Genomic DNA, 8,030 nt, shown 5'->3' with positions numbered 1-8,030 from the left:
TATTTCGTGTAATGTACGTACATTGCAATTTCATGAAGTAATATGCTATTCACTTGTCTAAAAGTTGTAAATACAATTGTAGATCAGGTCAATGTACATTGAATGTTCTCATTAAATTTTAAGATTATAAGTTGGCTTTGGCAATTGGATGGTCCTGCTTTTTTGCAGGATGCATTGCTTCTTGTTCTTCTAGCCAACTCAAGGACGATGTTTGTGGACAAGTATGTTTGAAATTAACTTTCTAAATCGTTTTGTACTTTGTGGAGGCGTCTTCATTCTTACTCCTGTATTGTTTGTGGTCAAAATTGGCTTTTTTTGTCCATGGTTGTGATGGTGGCAAAATGAACGTATATTTTTTGAATGCAGTTCTTGCAGATCCCATGCATGGTGGTGARCTTCAATCACCGGTAAATGGCAAGCGAGCTGGTTTGTCGTTTCTGTTCAAAATCTCAATTCATATTCATGTAGTTATTTTTTTTTGGTTACTTGACTTGGCCATTTTGAGTTGTGTCAGCGAATGGATTACCTACCAGATGATTTGATTATCATGGCTTGATTTGGAAGATGCGATTGGGAAATTCTTTTCTTCCCTCTGTTTTAGAGTAATATATTCTTGGTTTTTTTTATACTTTTTTCAGTTTTTGTACCAGCACTACTCTTTGGAATAGAAGCTGTTCACTAGGCTGCACCTTTGGTGATCTCTGTTTGTCTGTCCCGAAATGTGGTTTAATATGGATATCTTCAGATTTAAATCTGGTAATGTCAAAGATCTCACTTTTTTCTTAAAGCGCGATAGTATGCCATTTTGTTAGAGCATCTCCAACAGATATGCTATATTTTCTCTTTTTCCCTTTTTTTTAAACCAAATTTGGAGATTTCTTCATCTATCCTWTTTTCCTCCATATCAGAGGAGAGTTTAGCTTCGCTGCTGGAATAAACCTTTTCCAATTCTCCAAAACTTTAAAATAGCATAGCTGTTGTTGGAGATGCTCTTAGACCTCATGATCATGAACCACCAGAAATTCCTAAGAAATGCATTCCTAAGAAATGCATTTTCATTGATGCCAAAGGTGGTGGCTCTTTTCTCGTTTTTCCATCTTTCATTGTCCTTTCTATCCTTAGTAAGTATTGTACTTTTTATTTCTGAAAAATTAGGGGTCTGCTCGAAATTGCCACTTGAGCTTTGAAACCCTGTAAGTGCCTTAACATATACATCCATTATGATGTTTGTGTTCCACACACACACATGTTACTGAATTTTCCATTCYTTCAATTTTCAGCGATGGACTTCCTATCGGTTTCCCTCCATGTGGTGTTTTGTAATGTGGATTTTTTTGCAAAACGTAAGCGGCTGATGTTGCATGCAGATCCTCATATGGCTAATTAAAAAAACAATGCTCAAGAGTTCTCTCACACGGGCTGGAAATTGGCCATTCATGCTTTCGTATTATATTGTTTGCATTCCATCATAGTGCTCTCATCAATTTCTCCTCGTGATGCTCAAGAATAAGTCTTTTGTTGGCCCTCTCTTTGGCATGTAGTGGTATCATGACATTTTTTTAAATGATCTGCATGATACTAATTTTGCATTTTGTGTCATGATTTCCGAAAATTGAACTTGTTTGGCACTGGAATCACCATTGAGGTTCTGCAATTCCCATTTCTTTTGTTGATTTTAACCTCAAGCTTCATGTTTTGGTTGTCTTCATCATGTTTGTCACATCAATTTCTTCAATCTCTATTGAAACGAGCTGTTAAGGTACATGTAGAGACATTGTGTACAAAATGACTTGACCAATCCTGATCTCCCCCCTCTTTAAGTCTATCAAAAGGATGTGCTCTGGTACAACTTTTGGTTTTTGTTTATTTTATTTTGATGGGTGATCTTTAAATGTATTTTGTTGTGGGTTTTGAATAAAGAGATATTAGTGTCACTTGCATTGCATATTTATTCCTCTTGAGAAATGTTGGTACAGCTCTGATATTTCAGGGCCTGAGGATCAGCATCATCTGGGTACTTATCGGAAATTAATTGGAAGGCTGTGTTTACCTATACCAGTTTCATTCTTTTTCTTTTTTGAAGATCTACCAGAAATTGCGACTCTACTCATAGCAGTCATAGTTGTTCACKCTTCTTATTCAGTCCCTCTACAACTCTACTCATATTCATGGGAATGCTTTGTCTTTTAGAGTCTTCTAGTTGTATCTTTTTAATAACTTTACTGTTAAGAGTTCTGTCTGGAATGGCGAACAACCTACTGGATTATCTGATTATCATGACCTGTTTTAGATGGCGTGGTTAGGAATTTATTTTTCCCATATATGTTTTTGTACATGAACTCTGCAGAAGCACAATCATGCTTTTATACGCTACGAGGTTTTGTTCCAACACTTACTTTTTGGAGCTAGAAATTGTTCAGGTACTAAGCTCTTCACCTCTCTTTTAATTTGGTTTAGATGTTGGGTTTGGTGATATGGTCCGTAGGCTGTAGATTGACCAAGCTAACTCAAGATCTAATTTTTGGACTAGTTTTCTTCCCCAGGTTGATTGATTTTGCGTTCTTGTTTCGTCAAGTTTTCTTTTTGTGTTTTATTATAATCAACAAGTCTAACCCTTTTGATGTTTTCTTTTTTGGTTTTCCCTGATGTCAATGGAGCTCTTTAGGTGGTTTTTTGTTGATGAAGCAGCCAAAAGATAGCTAATGATGTTTCAATTGAAATCATGATTATGAACCATTAATTATTAATCTTAATATCATCTCCTCTTTCATCATTTCAAAATTTTCGTATATACCACCTTATTCAAAATGTATATAAATTCAGGAATGCACAAAAATAACAATTTTTTATGTTTTTACTGTAGAAACATTTTTCTAGAGTATGTGCACATGCATACTTCACTTCCATGTAGGTACATTGAAATTTCATAGAGTAATATGCTATTCACTTGTCAAAAACTTACAAATACACTTGTAGGTCACATCAATAGACATTAAATGTTATCATCAAATTTTGAMAAATGGATGGTCTGCTTTTGCCAGGACGTGTTCTTGCTCTTCTCCTAGACATGGATCTAGCCAACTCAAGTACATTGTTTCTGGACTAGTATGTTCGAAATAAATATTTTAAAATTGTTTTGTACTTTTTTGAGGTGTCTTCATTCTTAACTCATGTGTTTGTGGTCAAAATTGGCTTTTTTTTCCCATGGTTTTGATGGTGGAAAAATGAATGTATATTTATTTGAATGCAGTTCTTGCAAAGCCCATGCGTGGTGGTAAACTGCAATCCTGGTAAATGGCAAGCGAGCTGGTTTGTCGTTTCTGTTCAAAATCTCAATACATATTCATGTAGATCCTTTTTGTTTAATAGTTCTTTTTAGTTGTTTTTGGTTACATCACTTGGCCAATATAAGCTCTGTCAGTGAATGGATTACCTACCGATGATTTGATTATCATGGCTTGATTCAGATGATGTGATTGGGAAGTTCTTTTCTTCCCTCTGTTTTGCAGTATTATATTCTTGGTTTTCTTATATTTTTTCGGTTTTTGTACCAGCACTTCTTCATATGTTGTTGGTCTGTCTCAAAATATGGTCATCTATATTGGTCTATGTTTCTTTCCTTCTTTTTTTGTTATGCTTTGTGTACATTTAACTTATCCTTTTTGAAATTCCATATTGGTAATTAAGATTTACTTGCTGAATTAACATGTTCCATACTAGGGGCCTAAGTCTTTTGGTTCCCTTAAGTTTGTCAGTTTTTCAAGCTATTCCTTTTTTCTGAAGTTGACTTTTGGTAAAAAAAAATGAAGTATATAATATTTATATACGGCAAATGCAACAAATAAACTCACACACCCTCCTCACCTATGGTGAGGTTTGAACCCCTGACCTCCTAGAAGGCCAAGGGCTACGATGCCGCTAGGCCAAAGGTCCTTTGGTGACTTTTGGTAAATTGATCAATTTGTACAATGCAACTACTATTCCTGAAATACTAGAGTAATCTGTGGCCTTGTCTGAATTTATCAACTCATGCATTGTTTGTGGTTTTATTGGTGTTTGATTATGTAGTAGTCATTGGTAGCAAAATTCATGAGGTTTCTCTAACTACTTCTGTTTAGACTGCAAGGTTAGTGCTCTCCACGTCAACAATTGGGGGCTGTCCCGATTGGAGAGTAGACTTGCCTTTGGGCTGTAGTACCGTGCCGAGCAGGTGTAAATCTTTTTTTTACTTTAATGTTGTCAGAGGTGTCGTCCTCTTTCCAAAAAAAAATCATGCTTTATGTTCCTTCAATTTGTGGTGACAGGCCTGAGATTCAAGATTTCTTGCAGAAAGCAACTTGCCATGCCACTTCTGCTTTGAGATTACATTGTTTACATCCAATCGGTGCAATACTCTCTTCTATCCTTGTTGATGTTTAAGCAAGTCTTGTATCAGCTGTCTCTTTTGCCTGTAGTAGTTTCATGGCATTTATAATTATCTGTGTGCTTCTCTTCATTTTGTGACTCAGGATTCATGAAACCAACTCTGAGGTTTTGCAATTCCTTGTTTTTTTGTTGATTCTAATACAAGAAATATCAAGCCCATGTGTTGTGGTACATTGTAGTCGAGTTGGTTTGTCCTCTCATATTTGATCTACAATTCAAATCCTGTGCACTCTTTCTATTGTATAATCTTTTTTACGTGTTTTCTGTTAAGTGACTTGACATTCTGGTTTTTGCCAGGGATTGGGCTGATGAACTATTTGATGTTGTGACCTGATTTGGGTAGTGTTGTTTAAGAATTTCATTTTCCTCCTCGTTTATGTTTTTATACATGAGTTGTGCAATAGTAATATATTCATGCATGTACAATTGTATACTTGGCCTGTTTCTAATCCAACACTTGTTATTAGGGAGTCTAACGTAACAGCATTGGAGTTCTTTAGATGGTTTTTATTAACTTGTTGGTGATGCAGCCGAAAGAAAGCTGTGTGACGAAGTTTTGCCATTTTCTAGCAGAAATAAGGGCGGACCTGTGAAGGGCTGAGCGGGCTCCCTTGCTCCTGTTCACTCGATTATTGCAAGAGAAAAAAAAATTAGATGCCAGAAAGGTGCTCTCAAATCCTTTGAAACCAAATTTATAGAAAATATTTTACATGGGTGGATGGTTAAAGTAGTTAGGTTAAATCATGACTTACAATAGGTTGTAGGTTCGATTCTTACATCTAACAAAATTTTATGTTTCATCTTTTAAATTTCAGCTCACAGGCCAGCCCATGGCCCCTAGATAGTTATTACTAAAATTATTAACAGAAAGATACAGCTACAAGGATCGAATTCACAAGCCTCAAGTACGACTATAGACATAACTACCATGACACCAAGGCAGCTTTTCATTTATGTTTCTCCCATTTTGATTCTATTACTTTTTTTCATGATTTATTTTTCCTTTTCGCAAATTCATACTAAAGGTTGCTGTTCTATATCTCGTTTTCAAGGCGACATATTTATTTTAAAGGTCAAGGTCGATTTCATTTGAAAAAATGTATTTTTATCCACGAATCGACACAATTGACTTTTCCGTAAGTGAAATTGCGTTGATCTTTCTCAGGTCAAACCACAACTTTGTGGACCCTTGATCCACCTTAAAGGCTTAAAGGTGCACCTGCTCAAAAAAATTCCTGGTTCCGTCGCTGAGCAGAGATGTAGATTATGAATCGTATGATCCCCTTCTCTTTGAAATTTTTTAAATTTCAGGTAGTAATTCAATAGTAACCTGTCCAATAAATATTCTAAGAAAATTTTACATCATATGGATGCACATTAGGCTCTGTTTTAGTCATTAGTCATTCTCCATGCGTTTTTTGCTTATTAGTCATTTGTTTTCCACACATATACACATGTTTCTGCATTTTTTGTTACTTGAATTTGGGTGATGGGCATGATTTCCATTTCCCTTTCTAATGTTGTTGAGTGTGGTCTTGTTGCCGAAAGCAACYGCTGATGGAACTCCTCATTTTGCTTAATTGAAATGTTATTGCTTATGAGTTCTTTAGTTAAGTTTGTGAGTTTTTAGAGCTTATGGAGTATACTTTTTTTTTGAGTTTACCTCCCACATGGTGGCTGTGGGGCCGGTGCAGTGTGGGCGTTTGAAAGGGTGCGTCTATCTTCTTCATGATGACATGCTTCGGATGGCGCGGCCAGGAATTCCTTTCCCCTGTATGTTTTTGTACATGAGTAGTGTAGAAGCATATTCATGCTTTTATGCATTACTATTTTTTACTCCAGCACTTCTTATTTGGAACTAGCGGTTGTTCAATTCTATTGAATGTCCACAGACTTCATGTTCTTTAAACTCTTCTTTTGTAATCTTTTTGTCATAATCGAGAAGCCCAACTCTACTGATGTTCTTTTTGGTTTTCCCTGATTACAAATTTACAATGGAGAGCTCAATAGGTGGTTTTAGTTTATTGGTGAAGCAGCAGAAAGATAGCAGTGTAATGAACTTTCGTCCTTCTGTTCATGAAATCTAGATTATGAACCTTTTGATTCTAGATCATCTCATCTTTGATCATTTCTATTTTTTAGAAATAATCCTTATTACTATAACTATAAGTTAAGCTTTGAAAATGTGATGATTTCTTATTTTAGGATGGTTTCTTCTAGCTCTCCTAGAATGTGGTTTGACCTAGATAACTCAAGAACAGTGTTCCTGAACTAGTTAACTAGTTAACTAGTATGATACTTTGTGTAATGCGACGACTTCACTCTTAACTCCTGTATCGCTTGTGGTTCAGTTGACTTTTTTTCCCTTTACAATTGCTACAGTGACAAAATTCATGTATATTTACTCAAACATAGTTCTTGTTAACCTAATGCATGTTGGTAAATTGAATTCAAGTTCTGTTTGGAAGGGCTGATAACCTACCAGATGATTTGATTATTGTGGTCTGATTTGGATGATGTATTTGAGTATTTCTCTTCTTTCCTATGTTTATGTTATGTACATGAGCTGTGCCATGGTATGTACATGTTTTTATACTTTGCCAGTTTTTGTACTAGCACTTATTATTCAGAGCAAGTAGTTGTTCGGTAGGCTTGTTGTCTATCTTAGCTAGTTTTATATATATATATATTGTCGTCAAGTATGGCATAGACGTTGTCCGTAACCTTCTTGTGTTTATATATGCTTTTGCTTCTTGATCATATCCAGTGCACTCAAACGCCGTCACCTTTTCTTAAAGCACCCCAGTCTCCAGTTCTGTTAGACCTCATGATTAACCTTTCGCTGACACCAATGTCGGAGTTGAAGACTCTAATTGAACTTCTAGTCTTTGGATCACTCTAAATGATTTTTTCGATCACTTTGTTTGTATCTACAGCTTGCGCATGGTGTTTATGGTTCTTTTTTTTTTTTTATCTTCCTTTTAATTGCTTGCAGGAGAGGAATAATGGTCGGGATGTTGTTGTCCATGAACATTTGCTCTAGTTGTATGTATTTTGTTCATTGCACCTCTGAAGTAATGCTAGTCCTTTTGTACATGGGGATTGATGCTGGAAATTGTGTCATCCATTGTGTTGAGATGCTATAGGATTCAATATCTTCAATTACTGATTTCCATGGTTGGGGCCTTTGTTCTTGACCTGTAAGTTCAAGTCTCTGGAATTGGTTATTGGTCATATGCATCCATCGAATAAYTCTCCTTATCTTATTGTCTTTTAGGTCCAGATTCCTTCAATTGGTTGAAAATTTTGCAAAAGTTAGGCCTTGGAGAAAATTGCGTCGTCCGTTGTTCTTTTTTCAAATTTTCCAGAAGATCAATTTCTTGSCTTTCTACCCTYAAAGGAGGTGTACTTGCAGATTACTTTGACGTTGTTGCTGRAACAAACACCYGAGATCTAGTCACAGGCTCACAGCTATGCTGATGGCTCCAGACCAAAACAACAGACCTCTGTATGCGACTAAAGATATTGTTCCGTTTTATCTTCGAAATCTCCCAAGATTTAATTTCAGACAAATTAGGTTAGGTAAAATACAAGGATATCCATAT

Source organism: Cynara cardunculus (assembly GCF_001531365.2).
Source record: "Cynara cardunculus var. scolymus isolate 2C chromosome LG 1, CcrdV1, whole genome shotgun sequence".
Taxonomy (NCBI): Eukaryota; Viridiplantae; Streptophyta; class Magnoliopsida; order Asterales; family Asteraceae; genus Cynara; species Cynara cardunculus.
This window is presented reverse-complemented; position numbering follows the sequence as displayed.